This window comes from Neophocaena asiaeorientalis, unplaced genomic scaffold, assembly GCF_003031525.2.
Source record: "Neophocaena asiaeorientalis asiaeorientalis breed wild unplaced genomic scaffold, Neophocaena_asiaeorientalis_V1.1 scaffold30, whole genome shotgun sequence".
Taxonomy (NCBI): Eukaryota; Metazoa; Chordata; class Mammalia; order Artiodactyla; family Phocoenidae; genus Neophocaena; species Neophocaena asiaeorientalis.
In genome coordinates this window covers 4,482,297-4,499,564 of record NW_020174923.1, presented here as the reverse complement: position 1 = coordinate 4,499,564, position 17,268 = coordinate 4,482,297, and the positions used below count along the sequence as shown (strand labels likewise).

Sequence of the window (17,268 nt, the reverse complement as noted above, 5' to 3'; positions counted from 1 at the left end):
CGTTGCGGAGCACAGGCTCCGGACGCGCAGGCTCAGCGGCCATGGCTCACGGGCCCAGCCGCTCCATGGCACGTGGGATCTTCCCGGACCAGGCCACGAACCCGCGTCCCCTGCATCGGCAGGCGGACTCTCAACCACCGTGCCACCAGGGAAGCCCTGGAGCAGCCTTTTTTATTCGTCTACTGAAACATCCTCTGTTGCACTTCTGCTTTAACTCCTTTACACATTTCCACTGACACGGTTTTTATTTCATTTGGTTCTCATCCATTCAATCTATTAAAGTTGTGAGATTTTAGAATTGGAAGGAAGCTTGGAACCGCAAGGAAAAGACACTCAAAGATGAAGTCTCTCTCAAGGTCACAAAGCTGGTGGAAGAAGCCCAGTGGTCAGCTTAGGGAGGTCTCTAACGGCCATGAGCTTGTTTCTTTCTATCACACTCCTTTATTTATAAAGTATCCAATAATAATAATAACAGTGATAATAATAGCTAACATTTATTTATTGAGTACTTTCCATGAGCCTAGGATAGAGTAAATGCTTTACCTGTACTGTGTCCTTATACTGCCTCTCTGAGGCAGGCGGCTAACATTTTTTCCCATTTAGCAGGAGGAGAAAATCCAGGAAACAGTGGTTAAGTTACTTGCCCAAGATCACGTGACTCGTATAGGTGAAGGAAGGATAGTCAGACTGCAAAGTGCACGCTCTTATCCCAGTGATTATGCCTTCTGTACTGCATTCTGTGGCAAAGTAGCACATGGAATGGGCAACATTAGGTTTTGCAGGGAGAACCTGGCAGAAACAGTCTCTGCCCTTGAGGGTTTTCATTCTGGTTGAGGGGGCAAGACCTGGATGGCAAGAGGGTTGCTGATAAAACACAGAACACAGTTACATTTGAGTTCCAGGTAAACACCAATTTTTGGGGTATAATTACGTCTCAAATGTTGCACGAGACATATTTATACCAAAAATTACTGTTTATCTAAAACTCAAATTTAGTTAAATTTCCGATAAAAAAATAATTTAAAAAAATATAAGTGTATGCAAACATTTCAGGGGACATACTTATCCTAAAAAATGTAACTGTTGGGCTTCCCTGGTGGCACAGTGGTTGAGAGTCCGCCTGCCGATGCGGGGGACACGGGTTCGCGCCCCGGTCCGGGAAGATCCCACGTGCCACGGAGCGGCTGGGCCCATGAGCCATGGCCGCTGAGCCTGCGCGTCCGGAGCCTGTGCTCCGCAAAGGAAGAGGCCACAGTGGTGAGAGGCCCGCGTACCGCAAAAAAAAAAAAAAAAAAAAAAAAAAATGGTACTAAAAAATGTAACTGTTGCTGATCTGAAATTCAAAGTTAGCTTGCCATCTTGCATTTTTTATTTGCTAAATCTGGCAACTTAACACATAGAGCACTTAGAAAATATGCCGATGCAGCATATACTAGACAGTCTTCCTTCTCCCCACCCCAGATTACCTTCTCCCCGTCTTTCTGCTCTCTATGTACATTTCTTCCTGGTGGGCCCCCTCCGCACTGCACGCACTCCATCCGGGATACACAGCCTTACGACCCAGTAGCAAGTTCTAGAGCTACGGCCCAGGGTCTCCAATGGTCAGGATGGAGGCGTTTTTCTTTCTGCCTGGGGTGCCCAGCCCTGGGGAGTGTCCTACAACTCCCCAAGCTTCCACTCTCCTCCAAGAACGCTCTTGGCTCTGCCCCAGTGCTCTGTCGAAGCCTCCACCCCACCGCAGAGGTACCTTTCACTAAGGTCCCCACCCAGCCCAGGGGCGCGCGCCGCTTAGCATCGATCAGGTCACTTCGTGTTCATTAATATTCACCGAGGTCTTGGGGTGGGAGTGGGCGTGGGCCGAGGGGATGCGGCAGCAAAGCCTACGCCTCTGTCCGCTCTCTGACGCAGGCTTTCACGGGGACTGGGGCAAGCTGGTGGGGCAGGCGGGCGGGCGTGCTGAACACCACTAGTTAACAGTCACCGCCTGTGTACCCGCTGGGATGGGGGCGTTCCGTCGGCTATTTTAAGGCCAGACTGGTGAATGTTGGGTTCCCCTTCGTTTACCTGGGATCTCAATATTTTCCCTGGCACGCTCCAAGGTGGTCACAGAATGTGGGAAACCAGGCAAGGGAAGAAATGAATGCTCTGTGATGACACCCCTGGTAGCTGCTGCTAAGTTCCATGGAAAAGACGGGCTGGGGGAGTGGGGGGCTCGCTATCTGTGCCTAGGGGCGTCTCCGAAAGCTTTCAACCGTCTTGGCACACACTCAACTCTAGAGATGGTGGAAAAGGAAAACTGGCTGCACGCTCGGTCCGAGGACTGCCTGGCGGCTCCGACCCCACCCACCCTGTGGAGTGCCTGTGCCCGCAGTGAATGCCCCTTTATCGTCAGCAAGCGCTACTGAACTTTTCAAAAATACTGTGTAGGTCCTTGTGTCCCAGATGCCTGTGGCATGCAGGCTCTGCTTCCTTTCAAGGGTGTTGGCTTAAAAACCCACCGAGAAACCTGAGAAAAACTTCTCCACTTGGCATCTCGGGAGGCTGACACCAACTGCCTTCTGTTTCTTGGCCCACTGGCCGTAAGCTACCTAGCGGACAGTTATTATAAGGAAAGGGAGCAACTTCAGGCCCGGGAATTATGCCGTGGGCACATCACAGTTATTTAAAAGTCCTGCTGGGAACATCCCTGCCCCCGTCACTTAGGCGCACACGGCAAAGATTTAGTTCATCACCTTCCATGGGCTGGAGACTGGCTTTGCGAGAATGTCCCCCTCGTCTTTCTGCAGGCTTGGACCTCTTGGTTAGTGCTGTTTCATAAGAGCCAGTTGTGGGGGTTGCGTCTGAGTGTACGTCTGAAGCTGGGTGTCTTGTCGGGTCAAGCATTTTAAATGCTCTCTGTATACCAGGTACGTGATCCATCACACTGAGTACATTATGTCATTTGACCATTACAGCAACACCATGTGGTAGGTATTACTGGACCTGCTTTACAGATGCCAGGTTAAGCGCCAGCTTGACTGTAGCCACCAGACAGGATCAGCCTGGACTTCCTCCTGTGCTGTATCTTTCTTTACGTTAAATCTCACAAACAGAAGAACTTTTCTCTTGAGTACTTGTCTATCCAATTGCTGCTCTGTTTCACTCTTTCCGGAAGAACTGATCATACCCGAAGTCGAGAGGTCCACTGGAAGATTTTTCAGAGTCATTGCTCACGTATTTGTAACTGAGCTCTGTTCAGATACAGGTGATGTATTCTCACTGCTCTTTCATCGAGTAGAGTAACAGATGCCCCACTCCAAAGCTGGGGTCTTTCTGTCCTACCTGGATGGGCTCTGTTCACTGGAGGACCACTTGTGTCTTTAATTGGTCAGAAGATAGACTGTTAAGCGTGGTCTCCGGTTGATTCGCACTGACTTCAAGACGTCACAAGCAACTTGCATGAGACTAGCAAGAGTGCATCCGGAAGGTTCACGAAACAACATTTCACGTGAACTCCTGCTCCTGTAACGTCCAGCGTACAAGTGCTAAGGGTTGCTTTCAAACCTCCTAGTTAGATGTGAGTACCGCAAAAGGGCTCAGAGTCCTTGGTATTTGACTGAGTCTGGACAAAGTCATAATTCCAGTTTCGACTGATCGCTAGGTCCGCGTCATGATCCCAGTTCCCACTATTTATTTCTTCTATCAATCAGCACACTGCCCTCAGTAGACGCTGCCACTTCTAATTGTGGTGGCTGCTGGCTTGTCTCTATTTTGAAAGTACTGATAGCATCTATGAGTGAAAAAATCCACAGCCCACATTCATTATTAATACAAGTTATGATTTTTAATTAAGTTCTTAACAACCCAGAAGGCCATAGCCTCCTCATAATAGGCAGACCTTCCCCTGGCCTGGAGGACAGGAGTTAATAAAAAAACAAACATCTAGAAAAAAAAATCACACTCCAGTTCTTACTCCAGAAGACATCGACCCAGCACTGTGGAAAGTAAGGAAGGGGGACAGTGTTTACAGAGCCAGTCTTGGTCCTGGTCCCCTGATCCTCAAACTTGCCCATCATTCTTCATCAGATGGTTTTCCCTCCCTCTAGGAACATTTAATCTAACCGTATACATATGTGGGGGACAAGTTGGCTGTTATTTACTTTAACCGATTATCTTTTCTCCAAATTCTTTTGCTTATGCTCTCTGTATTATGCTGCAAATGACATTCATTCCATAACATTTCTCAAGTAACTACTACAGGCAAAACTCTATGCTTGGGGCTTTGAAGGACACAGATGAGGTCAAGTATAAACAAGGGAGACTCGATGACCATGCCTCGAACTAGCCAATAACTGCAAGACAACGAACAGACTGCACAAGCCTGCTACCGACAAGGTCTCCTAAGCATGAGCACTTTGCCCAAGTATGCAGATCACCTAAAGCGCATGGAAATGAATTTTACAAATGCAAATCACTCATTCATTCTTAGGTTCATTCAACGTATATTTTTTGAAGGTGTGAAATGTCCAAACCTTTGAGTTAAATACTAAGAGGAAAACAGAATGGAAAATAGATGTTTCTTACCCTCAAGGAAATCATAATTAGGCCATTAGAAGAGATTATAAGTAGCTCCTGTTTATATTTTTATTGAAAAACATAAATATGGAGTCTGTTATTTCTCAGGAAATATGTGATTTGTGCCATGCAAATTTAAACAGACATCACTTGTTTCTAGCCATCCTTAGACTTTAAAATTATAAAAATTTAAAATAAGAGGCAAGAAAGCTTGGCTCTAAAGTGAATTTTTTAAAAAGATTTATTATTTATTTTTTTGGCTGCCTCAGGTCTTAGCTGCGGCACATGGGATCTTCGCTGAGGCATGTGGGATCTTTTGTTGCGACACGCGGGCTCTTCATTGTGGTGATCAGGCTTCCCTCTAGTTGTGGCGTGCAGGTTTTCTCTGTCTAGTTGTGGTGTGCGGGTTCCAGGGCACGTGGGCTCTTTACCACTGGACCACCAGGGAAGTCCCTAAAGTGAATTTTTTTTAAACCATTTCTTTGTGTGGACAAGGTAGGTACAGGAGGAGAGGCTGTCACGGAGGATAATTCATCAGGGAAACCCTCATAGGTGGTTTGATTTCAAGACTGCGTTTGAAGAACTTCAAGGTCACAGAGAGACAGGCCTCCAGGAAGCGGAAATGTCCAGGTTTGTGCAGAATGTACAGGGTGTGAGGAAGTTGGCATGGTGGTGGGTGGTGGGAATGGGAACTAGAAAAAGCCTCACTTATCAAGATGGGAAGAGCCAGGCTTTGTGGTAAGGAAGGGGAAGAATAAAAAAGCAACAAATGTAGGATCTGAGTGCTTGCTAGGCTGACAGTTTTCTTTATTAAAACAAATTTTTGTGTAGGTCTATCAGATTGCAAGGTCGTGATCTTTCCTTTACAAGTGCATCATGCATACTTTCAAAAGGGGAGTAGGAAAAGCCACCGGATATACAGGGCCCAACGTGGAGAGTCCACATACACATTTTGAAACAAGTGAAAAAACATTTTAGCGTAGAAAGTAACGTGCACATATTCCAAAGATACAACTAACAGGTGGAGAGAAATTTCGTATTTTCAGCTTGCCACTCCCAGACCCCTAGAACTCTTTTCACTTTTCTCTACTGTTAGCAGTTATTTTGTTAAAGACTTGGAGGAACACTGTCAGTCACCAGCACTTACCTCTCAGTGTGTACACTTAACACAAGACATGCCATGAAAAACATTAGTACCTTCAAAACAGCGCGGTATCAAAACACCTAAAGCAAACACTGTTAGAAGACGCAAGAACAATTTGGGCAAAAGAACACACTTGTAAACCCAAACAAGCACAAAACCACGAAAAGCAGCAAAGGGAGGAAGTCCTGTCGAAGACTTCTCCTTCTCGGCACCTCTTTCCTTCCTTTCTCAGGTGGTGGTACCCTTGGAAATCTCCAAAAGCAGCTTCAGGAGCCAACCAAACCAGTAGTGCCGGCAGCTGGAAAATGTATGCCAATGGAAGAACCTGTAGCATCTCACAAACTCTGAGCCTGAGAAACGTACCTAATTTCTAGAGCTGAACAAAAGGGCGGCCCTTTTTCCTTCCAGGAAAGGAGACATCTCAGGGGATTGTAGGTTTCCTGTCGGACTGCTGTCAAATTAAGGACCTTTTGCCCTTTTTCAGCTCCTTCTCTTGAAAGGATGCAGAAATGCAGTATTATTTAAAAAAATTCAGTGAGAGAAAGGAGCTGTCATCACAGCAGGGTGATGCTGCTGTTAGTAATAATTTTAACGATAATAAAAATAACATCTGGGGACTTCCCTGGAAGTCCAGTGGTTAAGTTGCTGCACTTCCACTCAGGGGGTACGGGTTGGCGGGTTTGGTCCCTGGTGGGGGAGCTAGGATCCCACGTGCCGCGAGGCACAGCCAACAAATAAATAAATAATAACATCTGATATTTATGGAACAATCACTAGAGGCCAAGCACTAGAATAGCGGTTCTCAACCAGGGGTATTTTGGCCCCTTGGGGACATTTGGAAATGTCTGGAGACATTTTTCAATTAGCAATAATCGCACCTCGGATAAACCTCATTGGCTACGATACTGCCACTGAACAAAGCTGGAGACATTTTTGATTGTGACAATGAAGGTGTGGTGGCACGTAGGTGGTTTGCTACTGGCATCTAGCCGGTAGAAGCTAGGATACTGCTAAACATCCTACGATGCACAGGACAGGCCCTCACAACGAAAAATCATCCCACCTGAAATGTCAATAGTGTTAAAGCTGATCAACCTTGCAGTAGATCGAGGCTTTTACACGTATTTAACCTTCAAAATAACCCTATTATTGTCCCCATTTTACAGATAAGAACATCTAAGCTTAAGGTAACTAACAAATTCTAACAACTTGTTTTGACTTTTGAACTTTTAGATTTCTTTTTCTTTTTTTAGGGCAAACACAGGATTTTATCCATCTTTTTTGCAGCCAAGCACAGTCTTATATTGAGATCCAAACACCACTTACTGAGTTCTGATGCTGTTTGAAGGCACATTTAGTATTAAATATTATTAAGTATTAATAATTATTAAAATATTTCTAGAACAAAGTTGAATGAGATCATTTTGGTGGTTAATAGTCACTGCTTCTTTTTTTTGAAATCTTTGCCTTGTTTATTTATGACAACGAATGCTAAAACTTGGAGACACATTATCCTACAGAAAGTTTGTATCAGCTTACATTCCTATGAATCATGCTTACATGTCATTGAGAATGAGACACAGATTTTTTTCTTGAGATCGATTTGGTTCTACAATAATTGTAGAACATTTAGGTTTGTTCCATAGCTGGGAATTGGTTCTTTCAAATGTCAGCATGAAAGTTATTCAGCTGAAGCTGACCCAACCCCCATCCCATTCTGGGATGAGACTGGGTAACAGCTGGTGACTGGGGAAGGGGAAGAAGATATTATATAATGTCTACAAAAGTAATGAAAAGTTGACAACTGCTAAGATAAGCAACCAGTAAGATACGGAATGAGAATCTACAGTCATTTAAAAATATGTTTTCTAAGCAAAGTATCCAGACTTTCCCTCAGATCCTCTGTTCTTTATGCCTGACCTCTGATAGTGGTGTAGCATGGGCTGTTGAGAAAACAGTGGTCCTGATGCCTTGAGATTTCAGACAAGAGAGGCAATCTCTCCCTGCAAACCTTGTACAGAATTAGGTCACTGAATTCCAACAGTGTTGGGCCCTTAGGAAGATGACTGCTGTTTTTCTTGTTTTCCTTTTTGATAAATGCCAAGCTCCTTGTCAAAATCTTTATGACTAGAGATGGGAAAAACAGACGTTTTCTTTTGAAATCATTTCTCTGCATCTGGCTTGGGTGTTCTGATCACCTCTCTTTCCTCTGCTCTTTTTTCTTTCCTCTTCTCCATTTTTTTCAACCTTTTCACAGTTCTATTTCCATTTTTTCCTCTCTCCTTATATACTATAAGGACCGTGTAAAATATGGAGCAAGGAAAGGGAGGAGAATTGCCTAAATAATTAGACTGACCATCCAATGGGAAAGTTTATATGCATATGTGCTTTTTCTCCCCCTAGGGAGAGGGTCCATCTCTTTCAGCAGGTTTTTAACAGTTTAAGAATCACTACTGTGGGCAGACATGGCAGACCATGCAAAGGCAGAGACATGTAAAGAGAACAATACACTTACAGGAGTCAACAGCAAGAACACAACACAGGTTTCTATGCAGTGTAGGTGGAAATGAGGCTAAACAATGTCGACCACTATCAGAGGGATAACCCAGGGCCTGGATGGAGAAGAGGTCTGAGGCTGACTCAGTACAGTTTAAAGAACTAACTGGAACAAGGATACTGAACAAAACCCAGTTGCTCTCAAGTGGCTGATCCACCAAAAACAGCTGATGGATAGGCCAGCAAAACCCAGCCACCCTACACAGGGACTGTGAATTCCCAGTTCACTGTGTGAAAGCTGGACGAGTGGGCTAGAATGTCCAACTGTTTTATCAATCCTTGATCAAATCTCATCCTCTATCCCCCTCCAAACCAAAATAACATCGACTATATCTGCCTCTGGCCCTGAGAAGGTCTGGCCAACCGGCAAGAGGCTGGCACAAGACTCAGCTCCCTCTTCAAGAGCTGTCTTTATACTTGATTGTATCGTGGGCACATAAAACCACATCGAACTCCCCAGTACTGGGAGAGGAAGTTCTTAGGACCGAAGGGGGTGGAAGCGCTGGACCTGAGGTGTGTTGGGAGGAGGTGATGGTTTTCACTGAATTCCTTTTTATATTTTATTTAGATTAAGTTCTTCTCAGCAGGGTGATTTCTTAATTAGAGCCGCCCGGCCAGGCAGACCTCCAGCTCAGACCCCTGTGCTGCCTTCTAAGGTTTCCTGAGGAATCTTGTCCTGCCTTATTTCCTGACTTCTAATATTTGAATAGTATGCAGTGGATTTCAATGGGAGGAAAAGACATGTAATTTAATCATCTTTATTAGATTTTGCCCATGGATGGGGAGAGGGCAAGGAAAGAGGAGGGATGTGTGTCCTCTCTTTGTTAACTTTTTTTTTCTTTTTCTCTACCTTACTTCCAGTGGTCAAAGGAGGAGGAGACTCAATGGCCTTCTCCTTTCCCTGTATTTTTGAAACAAAAAAGCGAAATATGAACCTTAAGCCCCCATAAGAAGTGTGTTCATTTCAGAACTTTTCAAGACTTGGTGGAGAGATTTACATAAACAAATTACTCAGTTCCTCCTTCGGTAACCTCGATCTGATCCTGAGATCGTGAGTGTAAATGTGGGGCTCCCATAGCTTTTTGTTCTCTCCATCACTATAGAAGTTGCAGACGGTGCTCAGCAAGACCTCAGCCATAAAAAAGAATGAAATAATGCCATTTGCAGCGACGTGGATGGACGTAGACATTGTCATACTGAGTGAAGTTAAGTCAGACAAAGACAAATATCATATGATATCGCTTATATGTGGAATCTAAAAAAAGTTCATAAGTAAATGAACTTATTTACAAAACAGAAAGAGTCAGTCACAGATGTAGAAAACAAACTTATGGTTACCAAGGGGGAAAAGGGGGGTGGTGGAGGGATAAAATTGGGAGATGGGGGTTTACATATACACACCATTATATATAAAATAGATAACTAATAAGAATCTACTGTATAGCACAGGGAACTCTACTCAGTACTCTGTAATGACCTGTATGGGAAAAGAATGTAAAAAAGAGTGGATATATGTATATGTATAACTAATTCACCTTGCTGTACAGCAGAAACTAACATAACATTGTAAATCAACTATACTCCAGGGCTTCCCTGGTGGCTCAGTGGTTAAGAATCCACCTGCCAATGCAGGGGACTCGGGTTCGAGCCCTGGTCCTGGAAGATCCCACATGCCGCGGACCAACTAAGCCTGTGCATCACAACTACTGAGCCTGTGCTCTAGAGCCTGCGAGCCACAACTACTGAAGCCCGCCCGCCTAGAGCCTGTGTTCTGCAACAAGAGAAGCCACCGCAATGAGAACCCACGCACAGCAACGAAGAGCAGCCTCCGCTCGCCGCAACAACCAAGACCCAACGTAGCTAAAAATAAAATAAATAAATTTATTAAAATAACCCAATATTCCAATAAAAATTAATTTAAAAAACGAAGACCTCACAAAATGGAGGAAAATTAAAGAGGGAAATGGTCCACAGTGCATTCTCTTACCAGCCCTAAATTGGTGTCATTTTGGCCACCATCCAGGGGAGAGAAACCAGCCTATAGAAACAGAGAGAGAAGATGTGAAGCCAATGCAACGAAGGGAGGTTTGTTATGCTGCTGTCCTCAGGATGGGATAGGAAAACTGAGTAGGAATTAACATGAGCAAATAGTCAGCAGGAGCTCTTTCAGAGGAAATAAATCTATTGGAGTTTTCCAAGAAAGGGAGACAGAATTCAGCATGGCACATCAAAAAGATAAAGAAAAATACTGTGTCCACAACTCTTCCAACTGTCCTGCTAAATGCAAAGAAATGCACACCCTTCATGTTTCTGGATTTCCACATCGATGGGCACATTTGATGAGGGTCTGCATTCTTTCATTTACATTTTCTTACCCCAAATCCACCCGGACGTGTGCGCACGTGTGTGTACACACACGTGCGCACACGCGCACAGACACATACACCCTGCAGCCTGTAACCCTCTCTTATGCCCCTATCCCGTTGATCTTTCTTCACTTAAAAATTATCGGCAAAGAATTTATTCATTTGGGAGAATTCCAGGCACTACATTTACGTACAGTTCCAATGAAATGGGATCCAGACTTTTCAAACCGTGCTGTTTGCAGATAAAACACAAAGGCGGGACCTCATTATCTGGAGACATGGTCCCTTCTTTTCCCTCCTGCCTTTTGTTTCTGAGCAATTTTAAGCTTGTTTGGAAAGTCTCATAACAGGGGCAGAATGTTTTCCACCACATCTATTTCAGGAGGGTTTTTAGTTAAGAATTATGAATTTATCTCTAAACAGACAGAAGAGTTTTACCAAAGCTAGAAAAGACACTTTTGCTAATATCCCATATAGGCTGATCTTAATCCTCTCATTGTTCAAAATGCTTGGTCTATGAGAGTCTTATTTATGTGCCAAATGTCTTTATTAAAGCATTATATTAACACAGAAAAAAAATCCCATTACAATGTGTTTCTCTGTGTGATCAAATGTTATCCACAGTCCTGTTGATACCCTATTTATTCTGAAAAGGTAAAATTCTGATACAGCCCACTGTTTGGCCAAGTTTTTCAAAATTCATTGTAATATGGCTGGAGGGGTTACTAGGTCCTAGCCAGGCAAAGGCCTAAATTTTATCAAGGTAGTAGTCCCTAGCACAAAGAAAACGGAAAAACAGGCCTTGTATGCACCCATAGAAATGGATTCTTGGCAACACTGTACCGTGATTTGACCTGTAGAGACACAAGGCATCTGTCATATCCACTTTGATTTAAAAAACCCAAGTGGCACATTTGAAGACAAATTGCACTACTGAATCCAGAGTTGTGGGATGGGAAAAGAGTTTAAAAAGTCAAGAGAAGCAAAGTTTGGTGTGTTTGGATATTGGATTTTGAAAGTGAACTAAAAAAATAATAATAGCAAGAGTTTTGAATGCAAATTTAATGCATGTTCATTGTAAGGGGGCAAAGTCACTCATAACCCTACCACTGAGAAAGTACATTTGTTGTGGATTCCTAGACTGGATTTCTGCCTTCAGGTGGAAGTGAGTTTGAAACAGTCAGCATTAGGAGGTAGTCTAGAATCGTGGGCCTTATAGGCATTAAGAGAACCTAGAAAGAGAAGAGCCCAGGCTCATAGGGTCCAAGGACTCTGGCCTGTCAGGCAGACTTGGAGGGCTAGGAGGACCAAGTAAAGAAATCAGCAGGAGAGTCCAGATGAAGCGGTAGATACAGCGGGACCATGCATGACTGGGTAGCAACAAGATGTAGCAACAGAGGTGGGATGGATGTGGCTGACGTCAGAGAGAGAAAGGGGAGCATGCACAGAGCTTGGCCCTGGAGATACATTTCAAATCCTTTAGCCTTTCAAAGATGATTAACCCAAACCACCTTTCTTGCTTCTTCCAGATGCCTTAGTATCTCATATTATTACGAAGTACCTGCCATGTTAAAAATACATGTTTGGGAAGCAAGCGTGATTCTTCTCTTTTCTTTTTAATTGCAGTTGTGATGTACTCACGGCCTGGCATTCGACGAGGTCTGGCTTAGATTAGTCTCTGGCTGAGAGGTGCATGTTAATTTAGTGACTGCAATTATGTCTGTCTCTACCCGCGGCCTGCTCTCTGTGGGACATGCCCTTTGAGTTGTTTTTCTCCAGCAGAAGTAGTGGTTAGGCTGGGCCATCTACAGGTTTTTGCCCCAGGCCCCTTATGACACATATTGGTGAGACAACTGGCCAGGATTAGAGGTATTATCTGTGATACCGAAATTAATTGGCAACGAGGGGGTTGATTTCACGAAAATCATAAGCATCGCAAGCATGTACTCTAATAGAAGTCCCCAGCCATCACAGGTGTGTTTCTGTCTCCCAGCCATTATAATTCTTCCAATAAAATAAGCAAAAGGGAAGAAACGAACTTTCTCTACATACCAGTGCTTTTGCTTGGGGTGTGTCCCACCAGCCACAGGCTGCAGGTAGAGGTGTGCACGTCGGCTGAAGACTCCAGAGCCATCACCAGCCTTTGCTGTTAGTCTGCAGAGATTGACAAAGAGGAAACAAGCTGTATCACCCTGTGCTGGAAAAACTGACAAGTGGGGCAGTGGGTGGGTCCCCCCTCCTGCTGTATTAAAAAACTGCAGAAGCCCCAAGTTTGGAGTTTGGACTGTTTGACCCCAGGGCAAGATAGACTATATATTAAAAACAGATGAACCTATTTGCAGGGCAGGAATAGAGATGCAGACATGTGGACACTGGGGTGGGGGGAGGGTGGGATCAGCTGGGAGACTGGGATTGACATATATACACTACCATGTGTAAAACATATAGCTAGTGAGAACCTGCTGTATAGCACAGGGGGCTCAGCTCGGTGCTCTGTGATGACCTAGATGGGTGGGAAGCGGGTAGGGGGTAGGGAGGTCCCAGAGGGAGGGGATATATGTTTACATATAGCTGATTCACTTCGTTGTACAGCAGAAACTAACACAACATGGTAAAGCAGTTATACTCCAATAAAAACAAACAAAAAAACAAACCAATTCTAAATCAGTTTTAAAATACACATTAAGAAGCCCTTTCCCCCTAGCACACCTGGATATTATTCATCGACAGAAAAAAGAATAAGCTACCTGCTCTCTTTAAAACCACCCTCACACTTCTAGATTCACAAATGATTCCAGGAAACCAACTGCTTGAGTCTGCGCGTTTGGGGGTGAGGGTGATGCCTAGAGTGAAGGGTGGAAAGCTCACTGTTACAAAGCTCCATCTGCTGCTTCCTGAGGTGGGGAGCTTGGCTGTGAAGCCACAGGAGGCTGGAGGGGTGGAGGTTGGGGGACAGGAAGAGGAGGAAGTGAGCAAGGGGGCGATGCCTGGGAGGGCTCCGGGAGAGTAACCAATTCCTTCGCTGGGGGCAGGTGGAAGTCTCCAGGGTCATTATCGGGCAACCTGCAAAGGCAAGGGAGGAAAGAGATTTCCGGAAGTCTCCCGCTCTCCCTCCTGCCTGCTTCCCTCCTTCTCCTAGCGGTTGATTGCAAGGAACAGAGGAAGGAAGCATGTATCAAACCCAAAGAAGAAAGGACCCCTGCCATTCCCCGCCACGACACCGACCCTGAATTTCAGCAATATCGTGGCAGCGGTGCTTTGCAGAGTAACAGCAGCCAGGGCAGGAGGCAAATCCGATTCCAAAAGGGCTGTTTTCTTTAGCGCTAAGAGCACAGCATAGGTACAGGTTCCATATCAAAGGAAAAGGGATCAAGTCTGTGCAACCTCACATCAGGACCTGGACTGCGGGAGTGGGGTTGGGTGGGGAAGGCAGGTTCAAACCTCAGAGACTTCAGTCAAACACCAGCTATGTTTCTAGACCTCATTTCTGTGGCTCTTCTGAGCAAACACGCAAATCAGAAGACAATCTGGCTCCTAGGCTACAACTGGTACAGGCGAGGGCTGAGCAATGCGGACGGGCTGCCACAGGCTTATCTTCTAGGTCTTGAAAGGTCATTTTGTTTTATTCTGCTAGCTTTCCACCTGCAAGGAATCCCCCTAGGGGAGAGGTGGGTCTTAACTAGCCTTAAAGGGAGTTTCACTCCCTGAACACTTAATGTAAAGGCCTGAGAGAAAATTCCAGGAGCCAGCATCAGAGGTTTTTTTTGTGTGGATAAAGTAGGGGCCTCCACATTTGCATATAATCAAGGGGCACCTGGTCACACCAGTGACTTTCGTCTCTAGCCTCTTCACCTACCAGAGCAAACCTAAGGCAGGCAAGCATCTTGAGTCTGAATTTTCAGGTGGAACGAGAGAAACCCGGCCGGGGGGAGTGATTCGCTCTCAGTTACTTAGGATGAAAAGGGATCACTTTGGGTGAGGAACACTTGCCTATACCTGCACGTTGAGGTTTGCCTGGGAAAGGAGACTGAGAGAATGTGCTGGGCTTGGTAATTTCTGATGTCTGTCCTAGTCTCTATTGCTAATATTTTTTCCAGTCCCCAGATCTCACTGAGAGGAAATCAAGCCTTTTATCAGAACTTCCAGCGCCACCATATTTTTCTGGGTCTGCAAGGTTCCCATGAAGCTGTTACTATTATTGCTTTCCCTCTTTCTTACATTTTCTGCGATAAGGGTTAGGAGCTTTTAAGAACTGGTGGCCACCGGGAAGGTGTACAGAAAAGACAAAGGAACTTTTAGTTTGCTCCTTGGAGGGTGTTTCATTGCTATACAGTTTTGTTACCTACCCTTTCGAGTCAGGCCCCAACAAAGGTCCCGCTGCCCAGTGTCCTTGGAGCTAGTAGAATGACACTGAGTTCGGTTCAGAAGCAAAGCCAAGCTTCATTCTTCGATCAAAGAATGGAGACGGACGAACTCCCACCTTAGAATACCAGCTCTCCAGACAGGCCCTGGGCGGGTTCTTGACCTGGGGAAGGAGGAGGAAGTCTCGCGAGAAGCGGAAGGAGCTCTCGCGGGGAGGACCAGAGTTCTCGCGGGCCTGATCGGAGTTCTCGCGGGCCTGCTCCAGATCCCGTCCGGGCGCAGCGTCTCTGCGCACGGCCTGCTGTTGCTGCCTCCATCTTCAGTTGGGAAGTTGTGCAGATGCTTTGCACTAGAAACTCTGGTCTGAAGGTGCTGGGTTTGAGGCCTATGCCCGCTGCACCGTTTGAGCCAGTGAAACTAGACTAAGTGCAGAAGAAAAGAAAAGAGAAAAAGGTTAGACTTTGTTGTATTACCCATATTCTATTTTTATTTCCTGGGAATTGTTAATGGGCTTGGCGGTGACAGCTTTTCCTCTTTGTTCCTTCTCTTTTGTGTGGAGGAGGGGTCTGGGTCTGGTGAGGGGACAGCTGTTGAGGTGGAGGGAATCTGCATTATGCCTGCCTTTGACCATTTTTTATCCGTCCATCCTCTATGCAAGTTTTCTGTGAAAGACCTATCCTTTGCTCATTCACTCACTTATTCAGTCAACAAACATGTATTCAGCACATGCTTAGAGTGGAATAAGGCCAAACCCCGTCTTGAAAAGGTATGTTTGGGACTTCCCTGGCGGTCCAGTGGTTAGGACTCCGTGCTTCCAATGCAGGGGACGCCGGTTCGATCCCTGGTCGGGGAACTAAGATCCCACATGCTGCAAGGCGCGGCCAAAAAATAAAATACAGTAGCAGTAGTAAAATAATTAAGAAAAATAAGAGGTATGTGCCTCTAAGTATCACCTCCCCATCTCTCAAGGCCCTGCCGAGCTTCTGAGAGGGCGCTTCTTTGAGAACGGATGAACAAGGCACAGACCATCCTAAGCGAGCTCTCCCTTTGCATCTCCACTCCTCCTGAGCTAGAGCTCGTCACAGGCCTCCTCTGAAACCCTGGGGGCCGAAAAACCTGACCGAGGTGGAGGGTGTGAATTTTGAAAATAACAGTAAAAACAGCTGTGTGGCGGTAGCTCATTGAGGTTCGCAGACAGCTTTCACATGCTTTAGCTGAACGAGAGGTAACTTGGGGGTTTGTCAGGCGTGAGCTCAAAGGCATGATCCCTCCCTGCTGGCTCTTGAGGTTACTGCTGGGGAGGAAGATGCCCAAGGCAGGCGCCTTGACTCCTCGGCAGCACGGCCATGCTTGAGGGGCACTGGGCAGATGGCGCGTTTCGCCAGAAAGTTAGCCACCGCTCCCGATTGTACTCTCTGGGCCCCGCGCCCCCAAATGATCAGATCACAGAAGGACAGCGTCGAAATCTCGTTCACCTGGCTCAGTCTTTCTAGTCAGCTGCTCCCCTAGCGTGGTCATCTATTCACAAAACAAAAAAGTGACGAAAACCTAATTTTAAAAAAATCGGAGGAGGATGATTTTAGAGATCCAGTCTGGTTTCAGGATTTGGGGTTGTTGGTGTTTCTGTGGGTGTTTTCTTGGACCCCCAATAAGCATTAAAACAAAACAAAACACCCAAACTCGACTGGTTCTCAAGTTTTCACCCTGTGCCATTTCTTACCATACGTCATGGAATCCACAATTATAGGACCCAGAACCGAGTTAATCTTTTTAGGGACAAATTGTGGCACATTCTGTTTTCGAGGGCTGTTTCAAGTCTAAATATCCTTGTCAGTGATTTATGATCTTCCCTGATTGTTTATTTAGTTTCCTTCGTCTTGAAAAAAAAAAAAGGGCACCTTTTAGGGTCAGCCCTCAGAGAACAGCAACTGGACATCTCTCCAGTGTCAGCCCAGCCTCTGGCTTCTGCTGCTACCCAGGCGTAAGGCCCAGGACTATGACATGTCTCCAGGCATTTGGTCACCGTCAGGAGATGCTACTCCCTCCATTACAGCTAGGGTTCTGCGAGTTGTGGTGGGGAGGGAATCAGCAAACCTGGCTGATTCAAATGCAATTCCGTTCTTCACTTTCAAGCATTTTGGGTTTGAGAAAACCCCAAACACTTTGAGCCCCGGGCACTTTTTCCATTAATTCTTTTAAACTGATGTGTATGTCAAGGGAAATTTAATATGTAGGTTTCTGATTCATTTACACTTAACTCATCAAAATATTGTTCTGTAAGAGGCA

General features: G+C 45.4%; 1 pseudogene; it reads right to left on the bottom strand.

Annotated features, from left to right (window-relative positions):
* Positions 1-6,410: 6,410 nt before the first annotated feature.
* On the bottom strand, positions 6,411-6,621 carry LOC112410557 (uncharacterized; annotated as a pseudogene).
* Between the last annotated feature and the right edge of the window lie 10,647 nt (positions 6,622-17,268).